The sequence below is a fragment of the Seriola aureovittata genome, chromosome 18 (genome assembly GCF_021018895.1).
Source record: "Seriola aureovittata isolate HTS-2021-v1 ecotype China chromosome 18, ASM2101889v1, whole genome shotgun sequence".
NCBI lineage: Eukaryota > Metazoa > Chordata > Actinopteri > Carangiformes > Carangidae > Seriola > Seriola aureovittata.
In genome coordinates this window covers 13573380-13587211 of record NC_079381.1, presented here as the reverse complement: position 1 = coordinate 13587211, position 13832 = coordinate 13573380, and positions in this window count along the sequence as shown.

The following is a 13832-nucleotide window of genomic DNA, read 5'->3' as shown; positions in this document are numbered from 1 at the left end:
CAAAACACAGACGTACACACACGTACATAAAATATGCTCACCTGATCCCACACCTTTGCAGCTGTTGCCACCAAGAGTTTGCTTTACTTTACCTCTCACTCTTTGGTGTCTTTGATGTCCCCCGTGCACACACCTTAAATCTTCACTCATGGTCTCAACATGCACCGGCAAGAATTTAAAGGCTCCTATTAAAAAACAAAAAACAATATTTTCCACATGCTTCATCAACATAAAAAAACAGTTACTTTCCAGCTCCATGGAAAGTGCTCAGTCTGTGATGGAAGCAAAAGGCAGTTATTAACTCTGTGGGGCACTTACTAACTTTCTAAATGCTCCTGTGGATATTTAATCAAAGGCGTAACCATATAACATGAATATAATATTCTACACTTTTGTAAGTCAGACTTAATGTAATTTTGGACAGGAACCATTTCCATATTATTAAGCAATTAAATATGCTACGTTTTTTTTTTCCATCTCATTGTGTGTAGTAATGTTAAAGGAGCTGTTTGTATGTTTTGCTATTGCTGCGAAGCCAACGTTGGCATTAACAGCTGTTTACTTACCAATCTTGCCAAATGCTTCTGCCACCATCGCATTTACAAGACAAGTGGTTGCAATACACCCTCTGAGTGGTGCCACCCCTTGACTCGGTATCGGAAATGATGATGAGATGGGACCAGGACAGCTGGTTGGCACGTTTACTTTAGAAGAAGAAAAGAAGCGACTTGAATGGTAGCAAAAACTAAACAGGAGGGTTGCTTTCCTCTTGGAGAGTAAAGGAATGAAGTTTGATGCTGGACTCGCAATGTTTCTTCTACACTGGTAAGCAAACAGCTGTTAATAATAAAAGTCTAAATAACTAAGCTCATGAGGTGCTCAGTGACATGTTGGGACCTCTCAGGGTTTCTGGCTCAGTATCCCCGGGTGTGGCTGTGGGAGACCATAAGGTGGCATTTTGTATATCATCTAGTGGACAAACTTGTTCTCGTGCTTTTGGAACAACGTGGAACTCCTTACCCACAGAACACAAGCTTGAGCGTGAGTGGGATCCGTTTATATTCAAGTCAAAACAGATCTTAAAGGGGAACTCCGCCGATTTTACACATCTAAGTCTGTTTATAGGTATTGTTGAGTACTAACTGCATATGTGAAAAAAAGTTGTCCAAAGCTTTTTCTGGCTCCAGAGGAAGTTGAAAAACTGATGTCAGCTGAAGCAGCGTGGTCGGTTGGGTCTTTAGGAAGAAGTGAGCTCCTCATCTCTGCTTGCAGATAGTAGTTTGAGGATTGCGTCATTGTGGTGTAGGTGCTACGTTTTAACCAGGAAGAAGAATAAAAAAAAGAACACATCTTTTGTTCTGTTACATGGATTTTGATACTTTTTTTTTTTTAATTGTCCATAGTGAAGCTTTATTAGTAAACTGATAAATAGGTGGAATATTCGTTTAAATAAGGATCAATTGTGTAGTCGTGAGTGATCTGGTGTTAGTCATTGAGTTTTATGGTGATTGTATTTGTGTTGTATTTTCTTATTGAGTTTTCCGTTCCTTACTGCAAAGTCGTTGGAAACCATATAAATGCTGAGGTATATGACATTTGCCCATGCTATGTAATTGTGTCTATAATAAACATTAAAGAAACAGATAATTAATTCATCATCAGAAGATCAACTTACTCCGTCATATGGAGCGAGGTCATGAGATCAATTCTGCATTCTGCATGTCGCTGGTATATTATTACATTACAGCAATGACATACACAGCCAGGTCTGCAGATATTCTGTTCACTGATTTTATCCACAGTTCCTGTGTTTTTCTTTTTCAGTAAAGCTCAGGAAAGCTGCTTTCTCACCTCAAACAAAATGGTAAAAAAAAAAAAGAAGCTTTTCCACCAACTTGAGGTCAAACTTATGGGCTGCTCTTACAACATGACTGATGTCTCTAAATGCAGGCAGTTAACAGCATGAAGGGCTTGGTGACTTTGGAGGTGTTTGTACACGCTGAATGACATGCAGCAGATGAAGGGAAAATGTGACTGAACAGCGTTTCCCCCAGGACTTAACATCAAAGCCTCTCCAACAGGAAACATAGTTAATCTCCCTCGTCTTCCTCCCCAGTGGGGTACTCACAGCACAATGAGGAAAATGGGCCAAATGCACGAGGCCTGTAGAAGGATCAACACATATGTGCACAAACAAAAGTGCACACATGTGCTTCCAAATAGTCCCACACAGACCGACATACAATTTAGTCTTGAATATGTGGATTACGCCTACAGTGACCACTACTGCAGGCCAGGCCTTTGGTATTTTCATAGCACTGCTAACTTACTTTTCGGTTTCTTTATTCTTTCTTTAATGTCTACATAAAAATGCATGTCTCGTGCCATCGGGATTGCAGATCTCAGACTAACTCCTGTGGACTGTTTACAAAAGAAAAATAAATTGCACCTTTCCTTATGCATCAGAGCTGTATCCAGCCATGACACAGTGCTCAACACTATAGAGAGGAGAGAGACCCACCCTATCTTAATGGCTTTCCTCCTCTGAAAGGAAGCCATAATTAAAGTTAAGTGAGCAGATGCTGAAAGAAAAGCATTTTTGTGTGATAATAAATGTGGTTTTGAATTTAACACCTCAGGGTAGAGGAACCCTATCTAAATGACCCCGAGGCCCCTGCCACTTCTACAGTATGCCATAGTGCTGTAAAGTGCGGTGACAACACCCTCCTCCACTTCCACTCAGCTCTGCTCCCCTCCCAGCCCGCTGGCTAAGGTTGAAACCCTTCTGTTTCAGAAGGGATTAGGTTACTGCACTTAAGTGTAGCAACAATGTCAATGAAATCGAGACCAGTAGTGTTTGCATTGTACCTACAAGACAGCTAACCCCAACAGTAGAAAAAGGTGTGGGAAGAAAAAAAAAAGAAAGATGGTTAAAGCTGCAGAAAAATCTCTAAGTGCCAGACTGTCCAAATGCTAATTATTTATTTGAAATACTTGCAAGTAAGCATATATTTGCATTTTAAACATTTTTTTTTTTTGCAAAGACATGGCACATCTTCAGAATCTGTGCTTCGGAATGGAAACAACAAATCTCTATTTACGGTTAAAAAGTGGTTGTGAGATTTATTTCCACCATTATTATTGTTATAACAACTGCCATTGAAGCTCAGAGGAATTCTGTTTTCATCAAAGCATATGATGCAGAAAATGAAGAAGAAACATTAAACAATACAGTGCAACAGTGTTTGTGTAATGCAGGTGTATTTTCTATCGTTTGCGTTGACTAATATAATCTGGACCCTTCCCAAATTCCAACTCCTTTCTTGTGGTTAATCTCTGCTCTGCGTTTGACTTCTTTTAATTGAGGTTCAAGCAGAGGATAAGGAGACCCTTCAGGGACTGGAAGGGGAGGACCCCCTGCTATAGCTGGTGTAACCTGGAGCAGAAACCGAGCAGGGGTCCTTAGATATCACCCACCCCCTGCCCAGAAGGGACCCCACCAGATCCCGTCTCCCCTGTTCCTGAGCCCGAAGTGAAGTCTGCCTGAAAGCCTGAGCTCGCCCGCCACAGCCCATATCAGCAGGGGTCCAGTGGTAAGCTCTCCGGGCTCCAGTCTGGTGCAGAGGAGCAACAATAATGAAATTAGGGCCTTCTTTTGTTTTTACATCAACGCCCACTTGAATGTCTGGGTTTTACTCCTAAGGCGGCAGGATTGATAACAATCAATCTTTAATACTGGTTTCTGCTGTTGTGCACTGTTGCACTGATATGCCTCAGTTCTTCTCACTGTATAAACCAAGGATTACCCAGATGCATTTATACCTTTTTTTTTTTTTTTTTTTTTTTTTAAATATGCTCCTCTAAAATGTTTTGCCTAATTGTTTGTGCAAATGGGATTTAAGAACATTTGCTTTTTACTTTTCATGGTTTTTTTTGTTTTTTTTTTGTTCAGTGAGTAAGCAGTGTTTACTCGTTGCTGTGCATAAGAGCTCAGCACTAAAACAGATTTATGGAACAATACACCACATGTGCAAGGTGCAAAAATAAATCCCAGCCTGATATACAAAGTTTTCCATTAACAGTTACTTACTTTTACATGAACAGCTCACATTATATGCCAAAGAAACATGATTAAGTGGGTCTCGTCTTTCTTGTTGGTAGCGAATGTTTACTTACAAATTAAAACCCTTACCTATCTGGACTGTAAGTGCTTTATGAGCTGAATAATGTAATGCACTGTGACTGTTAATGTGTGTGTTCATGTGTGTTGTGTCAGTGAGTGTGTATGACCATGAAGGGGGTAGGGGGATATTTTGATTTCCATTTTTCCTGCTTGGTTTGCATATTGTTCCCCTCTGGCAACAACCTATTAATGAGACAAGCAGGTCATTCCCAGCAAAGGATGCTTACCATGCGACTACACACCAAAAGACGCACGCTTTTTGCCCTTTTTTTTTTAATCTGCTGAGTGCACATACGCAGACACGCAACTGTTCAAAGACTCACGTTCACCTCATGCACATGCAGGAGCACACTTCCTCTACATGCATCTCTTCACTCATTCATAACCTCTAGAGTCCAAAGTAAATTGGCTGTTTTTCCGATTGGTTTGACCTTGTGCTGACAGTTTGTGTCCATCTTTATGTTGCCTTAGTTAGGGGCAGGAGCAGCTGTTTATTCATGCAACAAGGACGTAAAAACCCAGCTCTCCATGTCTGCCTCGTTCTTCCTTTGAGTTGCTCGCTCCTTGTGTTTACATGTCCCCTCCCCACCAGCCCACCCCTGCTCTGCAGCTGTGCAGATCAGATGGCTGATACATTAATGGGACCTGTGCTGAGTAATGGGCAGGATTGGAGTTTGACACACTGACCCCACCCATCAGTGCTGCTTGCCACCAGGAGCCCCACAGGATGCTCTCTGGGAAATGTCTCTACTGCTTATTGGAATTTCTTTGATGAGCCCAAGTTTCAGGTTACGGAAGAACATGAGCTGCACTTTCCACCAGTCTTGAGATGACTATGTCATGTTGGTTTGAGCCTCGTAAGAGTACAGATAACGGATTTTATAGTTCACTCCAGCTGCATATCCTTGATCATCCGGATCTTTCTTATCTTTCATTTTCATTTTCTACCACGAGGCGGTTCACTTATGCAGTCGGGAAGTCGTTCATCAGTAGAGAAATGTTTCTTTAAGATGTTTAAATGAAGTACTCTGGCCCTCTGTTGCCCTGGAATGAGACAGTTTCTCATGCAGTATCATAAGTGTGGAATGTGAAAGGGTGTAATGGATTCCTGTGTGAGCCTTCATTAGGTGTCATACACTGTGTTTACAGTAGCTTTCGCAGTCTGACTACATTACCATAACCTGGCAATGCTCCCCCCTCAAGCGTTCATAAATCATTGTTAACAGACAGAGCTGACATCCTGCTCGTACATCATCACGCAGGCCTTTACACCTCCGTCATTCAAACGCTGGATGTACAAACATCCCTGGCTGTGATATGTCAGTTCAAAACATAGCTGAAATTCACACCCTAACAAAGAACAACAGGCCAGACTCTCAGACGAGCCAGATGAAAGCGTCTTAGAGTAAGTGGAGAGCTCTTATGCCTTAGAACATTATGCGGCGCTTTCTTCTCTCATCTACCAGGAATTTGAGTTTTTGCATGATCCAGCCAAAGTGAGACGGCCAAATGAGAGTAATTCAGACTTCTGTGAAACGATTAATTAGATGTTTGTTGAAGAGGAAAGGGCAACAGGAAAATTATTATATATATATATATATATATAAAAAAAAAAACAACCCAAAACTTCCATTTGTGAAAACCAATTTTTTTATGGAGTACTGTAATTATATACAATCCTATTTTGGGAGTGCACTGCACCGACTTTCCATTGATATTGCTTTTGTTCTGTATAAACATGAAACATGAAACGTTCAAATTGTTTGACAGCTTTATGGAGCTTTGGGTTATTAAAGACACAAAAGATAAATTTTAAGTATGAAATCTGCCTTTTCCCTCCTTCCCAATTACATCCAAACATTTCTTGGCAGCCATCTGGCTGATTGTAATCAGAGTGTTGCTCTTGCTTTGCCAAGACTCCAATTGTTGCCCGACTGTCGTTTCACCTAAAGTGAAGGACTATTAATGCTGATTTCTATGGCAAAAAAAAAATATGAGAGCTAATGATTTACAATCACATCTATATATAGCAGCACGAGTGACGTGTGGTATGAGGCTGGAACATTCGAATCACTTTGAAATGTGTGTAAAAATACTTGTACTAAGGACAATAGGACGCAGTTTTTTTTTAAGAGTGTCTGTTGGTCTGGTTGATCATTGTCCATCATATTGTCATCACAATGAAACAGACAGAGAGGTCTCCTCATTGATCACTTGCTAGCTGCTTTTAAACCATCAATACCTTTTAAAGCACCACTTAAGATGAATAGCATATGTCTCCCTGCTGCCTGAGTGCTCCTGTTGTAACGAGCTGGAGACCAGCAGAAGCTCTAACGGCTTTAAGACATGAGACAGTCTGATGGCAATTCACAAGCCTTAACAAATCGCAAACAATACACAGTGTAAATAATATATTTAAAGGATAAGTTTATCTTAAAACAGCATTTGCATGTGTGCAATCAAAGAGTTTTTGGTGGATAATGCTAATGCTATCCTTAAGGAAGAGATGAGGGACAAAATCTGCAGTTTTCATTCAGTGCGAAAAAAAAACAAAACATGTAGCTGAAGTTCATTTGAAGCGCTCAGCAGTCTGAGTTGGACAATTAAGTGCATACCTTCCAGAGTTTCAGTCTCTGTAGTACAAATTTTTTTTTGCCTTTGTCTGATTATGGCTCTGCTGCAGCTCTGCATGGAAACACTGCATAATTATAATTTTGGAAGATACCCAGTTGATTTGTTTAACTCAGACTGCTGAAGCCATTTATTAACAGCTGAACTTCAGATTGTGTTTTTTTTCTCTCTCACAGAGCTGTATAACATTTTCTGATCTTGGGTATTTCACCAGGTAAGTGAAGACTCTGACCTGCGGGTGGCATTGATTAAAAGTCAGAGGATCACGGAAGTCAGGTTCATCCTCTGGGGACCACGAATGTCTACACAAAATTTTCCGGCAACCCATGAAATTGTTAAAATACTTCAGTCTGGAAACTGGACTGTCAGACTGACTTTGCTACCCGCAGAGCAACAATGCTGTGCAAGGGAAATCATTGTTTTGGAAAAAAGTTGGACAAAATTATGGCCCCACTTTTACGTGTTTACAAGGCTCATGAGAAGTGATCACTTGTTGAGCTAGAAAATAAAAATAGTTTACAAAGAGCCACTCAAGCTGTGGGCAGTCTCTAAAGCAGGCCTTAAGTTGAAGAAAAACATCCTCTCGGGTAATTTTAATCAGAGTTTACGAAGCGGTACCTATTTTTCATTTCAAACTCCTCAGTTCTCTATGTAAACTTTAACATCAGTGATAATGAAAAAAAGAAAATTGCTAAGGTATTTTCGCACCCTGATACTTCTCAAGAATCACTGAAAAACCAGCCTCTGTAATGTGATGCATTTTTTCTCAGGATTTCCTGTTGATTAAGCTTGAATTCCTGTTGACAAAAATACTGTTCTTTGCCAGCAGAAATGGCACTCTAGTCCTTCATGAATAATTCTCACAAAGCTGTTATTGCACTGGATAATACCGGGTTACATACAGTACATCTTGGTTGGCAAACACTTGTGATTCTAATTAAATAGCAGATGATCATAATGGATGACAGTGGTCTGCGGTCAGTGAGCGACATCTTAATGCCGCAGTGCATCATAAAACATGTCATGAGTATACTTGGACTAATTAGCTGAGATTGCTAATGTCAGTGTTAGCTGGTTAGTGTCAGAATATATTAGACTTTATTAAACCTAACCCATATTTCGGGTTCCAATAGAGGGATACTGACGTGTGTAAAATACTTTACTTTTGAGTGATGTGCCATTAGTTGTATATGAATAATACAGTGGCACATTTTACATGGATAATCCACTATATGTTATGAGTGGTAATAGTCTGTAAAACAACAATAATGTACAACAAACACTTTTAACACGGTCACTCGGGAAGAACAAGTAATTATGACTCCAATGGCAATTGTACTTGCCATTCATGGTTCATAAACTGTGTTAGATTGTGTTATTCATCTGTCTCACAGCTAATGATGAAAACAGTACATCAAAAATTGAGAAATCATAAATATTTGTCCTCATTTTCTCGATGGTGGTTTGCATTATTTTGAAGCTCTCTCCACGAGCTTTCTGCCAAAAGTAGATTTTGTGGTAAATATCAAAGATTTGAAATGTCAAAGAATACACAATAATACCACATCTGCATCTTCATTCCGTATGGAGAAGTGAAAGCACACAGTGGATCTTTTTCTGACATTTACCAGTGAAAGTCTGTGAGGTTTTTATTTTTTATTTTTTACTCTCTCATATTCATGAAAGATCACTCATTAATTCATGCTTATCCACAAGTGTGATTTCCTTGTATTGTCGTAAAAAAAATTTAAAAAAGAGGGAGAAAAAACAGAAACTAAAGAAGAAACAAAGAATTTTCTGTCAGCCCACTGCCCCAGTTTACAGCAGCACATTTCACCTCGAGCCAAAGTCCCACCTCCTCCTCTCGTTGTCCTTGACACACTTACCCAAGGTGGACACGTTGACCCCATCAGCTGGTGCTGTACACATCCCATAGGGAGCCATAACACCCTGCACCCCTACAGCATCTATCTCCTGCTCCCATGTGCCTCTGTGTGGCCCCCTTCAAAAGCTGTGGGCTGTCCCTCAGACAATTCCCTCTCAAGGAGTGATTAATGCCTGTTTACTTCAGAAAGGCCAAACCATTTCCCCGGATGGGAGGTGGGGACTGTAGAAAAGGCGGGGGGGGGGGGGGGGGGGGGGGGGGGAAAGGAAAGAGGAAAGAGGGATGAAGCAGATGTATGGATGAGAGACTGTGAGATGTTGCAGCGCTGCGTATCCCATGTGAAGAGATAATCAGAAGCTTTTATATAGTTAGGAAAGGCCATACAGGAACCCCCGTGGATTTGAGTCACAGCATTCAGTGGGAAGAGAGCAAATACTTTGCTTCAAGGATGCACTCGGTGTTTATTAAACAATGAATCACAGACATTCTCTAACTGCCTTGTGGATATTGTAGTGTAGTGTTCCTTTCCTGTTGAAACGCCACAAATCTATGCTGCTGTTTAAATGCCGTCTGCATTGAGTGACCGTAATCTGAAGAGCTTCAGTTTCCCAGTAAAACTAACAATGTTTTTTTTTTTTTTTTGTTTTATTTTTACTGGGAAACGGTGCACAAACAGCGGAGCAAAACATGAACGCATCCTACTTCACGTTATGTAACATTTTGGTTTCTGGGGAAAAAGTGAGGAAACAGTTAGATGACAAACAACTGATTTATTGTTATTGCTCCATGAAATGAACTTTTTACAAGCCTTTCTTGTTGTTGCGCGATAGACAGGGTGGCATCTAGAATCAGTAAATTGGCTGTGCATATGTATGAGCTGTTGGCTTGTGTGTGACCTGCTTATGTTTGGCACTATGTTTGCCTTGCGTTGCTTTTGATGTTTCTGCGATAAAGAAATTTGCCCGAGAGGGATTAATACTTGATGTACTTCTACTACTACTACAACAACAAACAGTCTTATTGCTCCTACATCAGTAGCTGTGAATCTTTGAGCCGTGTTTCTGCGCAGATTATGATATCTGCTTAGCTCAGATCTGATCTACTCGGAAGGTTTTGGACAGACACTAAACAGAGGGGAGCTGGAGGCTTTGATCCAGAGTCCACAGCCCAGCCAAACGTGAGCTGTGATAGAAGATATTAGATGCGTTGAGGGGCATGTCTGGTCTGTGGTGCAGCAGGGCTCTCACCTTCCTCCAGGCTGTGTGTCCAGATGAGAAGTCTGAACTATCACTGGCTGGTGCACAGGGTCATGGTCTGGCTTGCGTCAGCCAGTCACAATGGAGCAACCCTGGTGGTCTAAGGAGCTGCGGCAGTATAATCAACCCCAGTGCTGTTAGTACTGTATATGTGGTAAGTACAAACAGCGTGAGTGAACCCTGCTCTCATGGAGATCCCGACAGAAATATTGAATCAAGTAAAACTGTTTTGAGAACTACCATTCAGTTGTTTTTGGTGAACTGCATTTTTCCATTTTTGCCCTGAACCTTTCTCTGAGTAAAATATGCCCCATGTAAAATATTTAAAACCCCATGCCTCACTCAGTCTGAACACTATCTGAAACAAAAAATGATGAATAAGTGGAACATTCTCCAGGTCTACATGTTTACTGGTTGTGTAAAGTTAATTAATTTGATAAGGCCAGCGATTTCCTGCGTCGAATTCGAAACAGTTTTTTGTCTGAATGGCACTAAAAAGATAAAAATTGGAAAAGAAATTTCAGTGCAGTGACATTTACCTGTTTCATCACATGGAGATCGTAATTAAATTCAATAAATTATGCTTTATTCAAAATATTTTCAAATGTGATGAATTTATATTACATAATTGCAGCAGTGGTGGGAGACAACAACAACAACAACAACAAAAAGCTTGTGTGCTGATTGTGTAACTGTCATGTTGAAACCCGCCCCTGGTGGCAGCAGTGTCTCTGGCTTGGTGTGTTTTACAGGATGACTCACAGTCGTGATGGACAGGCAAATCGATATTTTGACTTTGGCCACTGGGTTTTTTCTCTTACAGGAGGAGCAACGGTAATGGAAGAGGACTGTAAATAAGTGGAAGGTTCTTGACAAATGAATCCATTAACATTTGCCTGTGTCGCCTGGCGAGCAGATTTGCTGTTTTATGGAGCAGGAAAAAAGAGCTAGTAAATCTGAGGGCGCTGTAAGGGTGAGGAGCTGAGAGCAGGCTGGGGAACACATCTCCCATGATGCAGCACTTTATCTCCCTCCCAAATGGCATCTTTATCTGCCTAAATTAAGTTTTGATTCCTTGCCACATACGGAGCTGCAAATCACTTTTAATACTGATATCAAGAGCAGCAGTAAAATGTGCCCAAAGCGATGGAAAGTAGCTTTATTGTGTGGCACATACTACCATGACCACCATTCACTGTCTCTCTCTGTGGCTCACAGTTGTAAAAAAAAAAAAAAAAAAAAAAAAAAAATCAGCCCCAAACCACTGCTTTGTGTGCAAATCATATTACGCCATTTGTCATCATTCTGTTTCCTCTCTATCCTGCAGCTCTGCACATGGAGTAACTTCGACTATCTACCTGTAACTCTGTGGAGGAGGAAGAAGGATACCCCTAAAGGTGACTTAATTTATAGCTGTGATTAATTTCCAATTCCATTTTCACTCAGTGATGTTTATCTTTAAAATTAGAAAGAAGCCGAGGCCTATTTGTGTGTATGTGTGTGGTGATGGGAGGGGGGATGGGTTGGAGTTGGGGAGTGGGTCCCACGTAGAAACTGCATTACATTGCCTCTGCATTATCATCAGTCTGCCTGCATATCTCTCTGTTTGTTTGTCTGCCTATCAATCTGTCTGACTGCCTGTCGCTCTGTCCAACCGATCAGCAGCCTGATGGGAGAGACAGAGGTCCTGTGAGCACTCAGCAGGAATATGGGATGTCTGACAAGCGCTGTGCTGAGAAACATCCCTTGACAACGGATGAAGTGTAAATGTGGTAACAAGACCAAGAGTCTACAGACATGCTGGCGGCTCTGTGAGCCTGTAGGCTACTTAGTCATAATGGTGTTTTGAGATGAAAGCTAACAGCATGCTAACATGTACACTTTTAGCAGGTATAATGTTTACCATGGTCACCATCCAAGATTAGCATGTTAGCAGGCTAACATTTAGTAGCACAATACACAAAGTACAGCTGGGGCTGATGAGAATAGGTTTTGCAGGTGGACGAGCTGATGCACTAGAGGAAAAGTCAGGGGATCACCAAAGTTATTACAATTTCTCCTGTGCAGGACATAGAGGTTTGTACCACATGTCATGCCAATCTCTCCAGTAGTTGATGAGAAATGTCACTAATAACCTGGGATGTCAACCTCCTAGCTGCATTTTTTTCTGCACCAGTGACAGCCAGGGCAAGGGGCAGTATGTTTTTGCATTGTCCACCTGTCCGTCCCATTCTTGTGAACGCGATAGCTCAGGGGAATTTCTTCAAATTTGGCACAAACATTTAAATGGACTCAAGGATGAACTGAATAGATTTTGGTGGTCAAAGGTCAAAAGTCAACCTCACGGTGACCTCACGGTTTTGGCCTGGGGAACACAATATCTCGGGAACTCCTCGAGGGAATCTCTTCAAATTTGGCACAAATGTGCATTTGGACTGAAGGATGAACCGATTCGATTTTGGTAGTCAAAGGTCAAGGTCACTGTGACCTCACAAAGCACATTTTTGGCCTCTTAAACGTGATACCTCAAGACCGCCTTGAGGGAATTTTTTCAGGTTTGGTACAAACTTCGACTCAAAGATGGTCTGATTAGACTTTTGTGGTCAAAGGTCAAAGGCCAAGGTCACTGTGACATCACATAACACATTTTTGGCCATAACTCATGAATTCATACACTAACTATGACACAATTTAAAACAAATGTCTAATTGGAAAACATGATGAAGTGATGACATTTTATATCTAAATAGTCAAATGTCAACTTCACTGTGACATCAAACACTTTTGGCCATTATTCAAAGCTGCAACTCAGGAAAGGGGGATTGTGACCATATTTCCTGTAACTTGGCAGAAGCATACAACCACGGGGCGGTAATTCTATCTTTTTTTTCCTTTTTCATCAAGTAGGTATTTCACAGGATAAATGGCAACTTTGACCCGCTGGTGGCCTCAGATGAAAAAGTAAGGGGGTCACCAACATCAGTAGGATTTATCCTCTAGGGACCATGTAGAAAAATTTCATAGCAATCTAGTTGTTGAGATATTTCAGTCTGGACCAAAGTGGTGGACTGACTGAACAATATTGCCATTTCTATGTGGCTAAAAGCAGAGAAGATTGGCACAGAGAAGCACTTCCACTAATGTCTCCCACTCGAACCATTCTGATGAATGTCAGCAAAGGTTAGTAAAAGTATGTCTGAAAGGTACATGCTATCTCCCTAACTTCTGACTTGGGCAGAGCTATTTATATCCTTGTAGATCCCCTGATTGACTACCACAATACAGCTTTGCACTCCTTCTCATTTGAACGACACACTTTTGCTTTTGTTCTTAAATAGCCTAAGTCTTGCACAAAAGTGATAGAATATTATGCTTTTCACACAAAATACAAATTCAAAAGGATGAACCTGGGATTTCACACTTTTTTTTAAAACATTTTTTCGAGAAAATCAATAAAAAATATACACACTCTGTACCCATCTTCCAAGGTTGCCTCCCATTTTAAGCAAAGAACTAAGTGACTCAGACGGTGAGTCATGCGTAAATAAAGCATAGTTATAAAGCATGCAGATAAAGCTCAAGGGTTCGGTTGCTCTTAAACTGAAAGCCAAAATGGGTAAGATGTTTGATTGAAGTGACTTTTAGCTTGCTGTGGTTGTTTGGTCCAGACACTCCACTTCCAGCATCTCAGACATGCCTGCCCTCTCGGGATTGTCATGCACTACAGTGTCAAGTTTCTTGCGAGACTAAAACATCCATCTGGCAGCAGTCGTGTGGGCCAAAATGCTTCTTTCTTTTTTTTTCTCTGATAAAGGTGTGCATGTGAGGGGAGTCATTTGCTGAAAGGGGCATGTTAACAATCTGGGTGGTGGGAGGC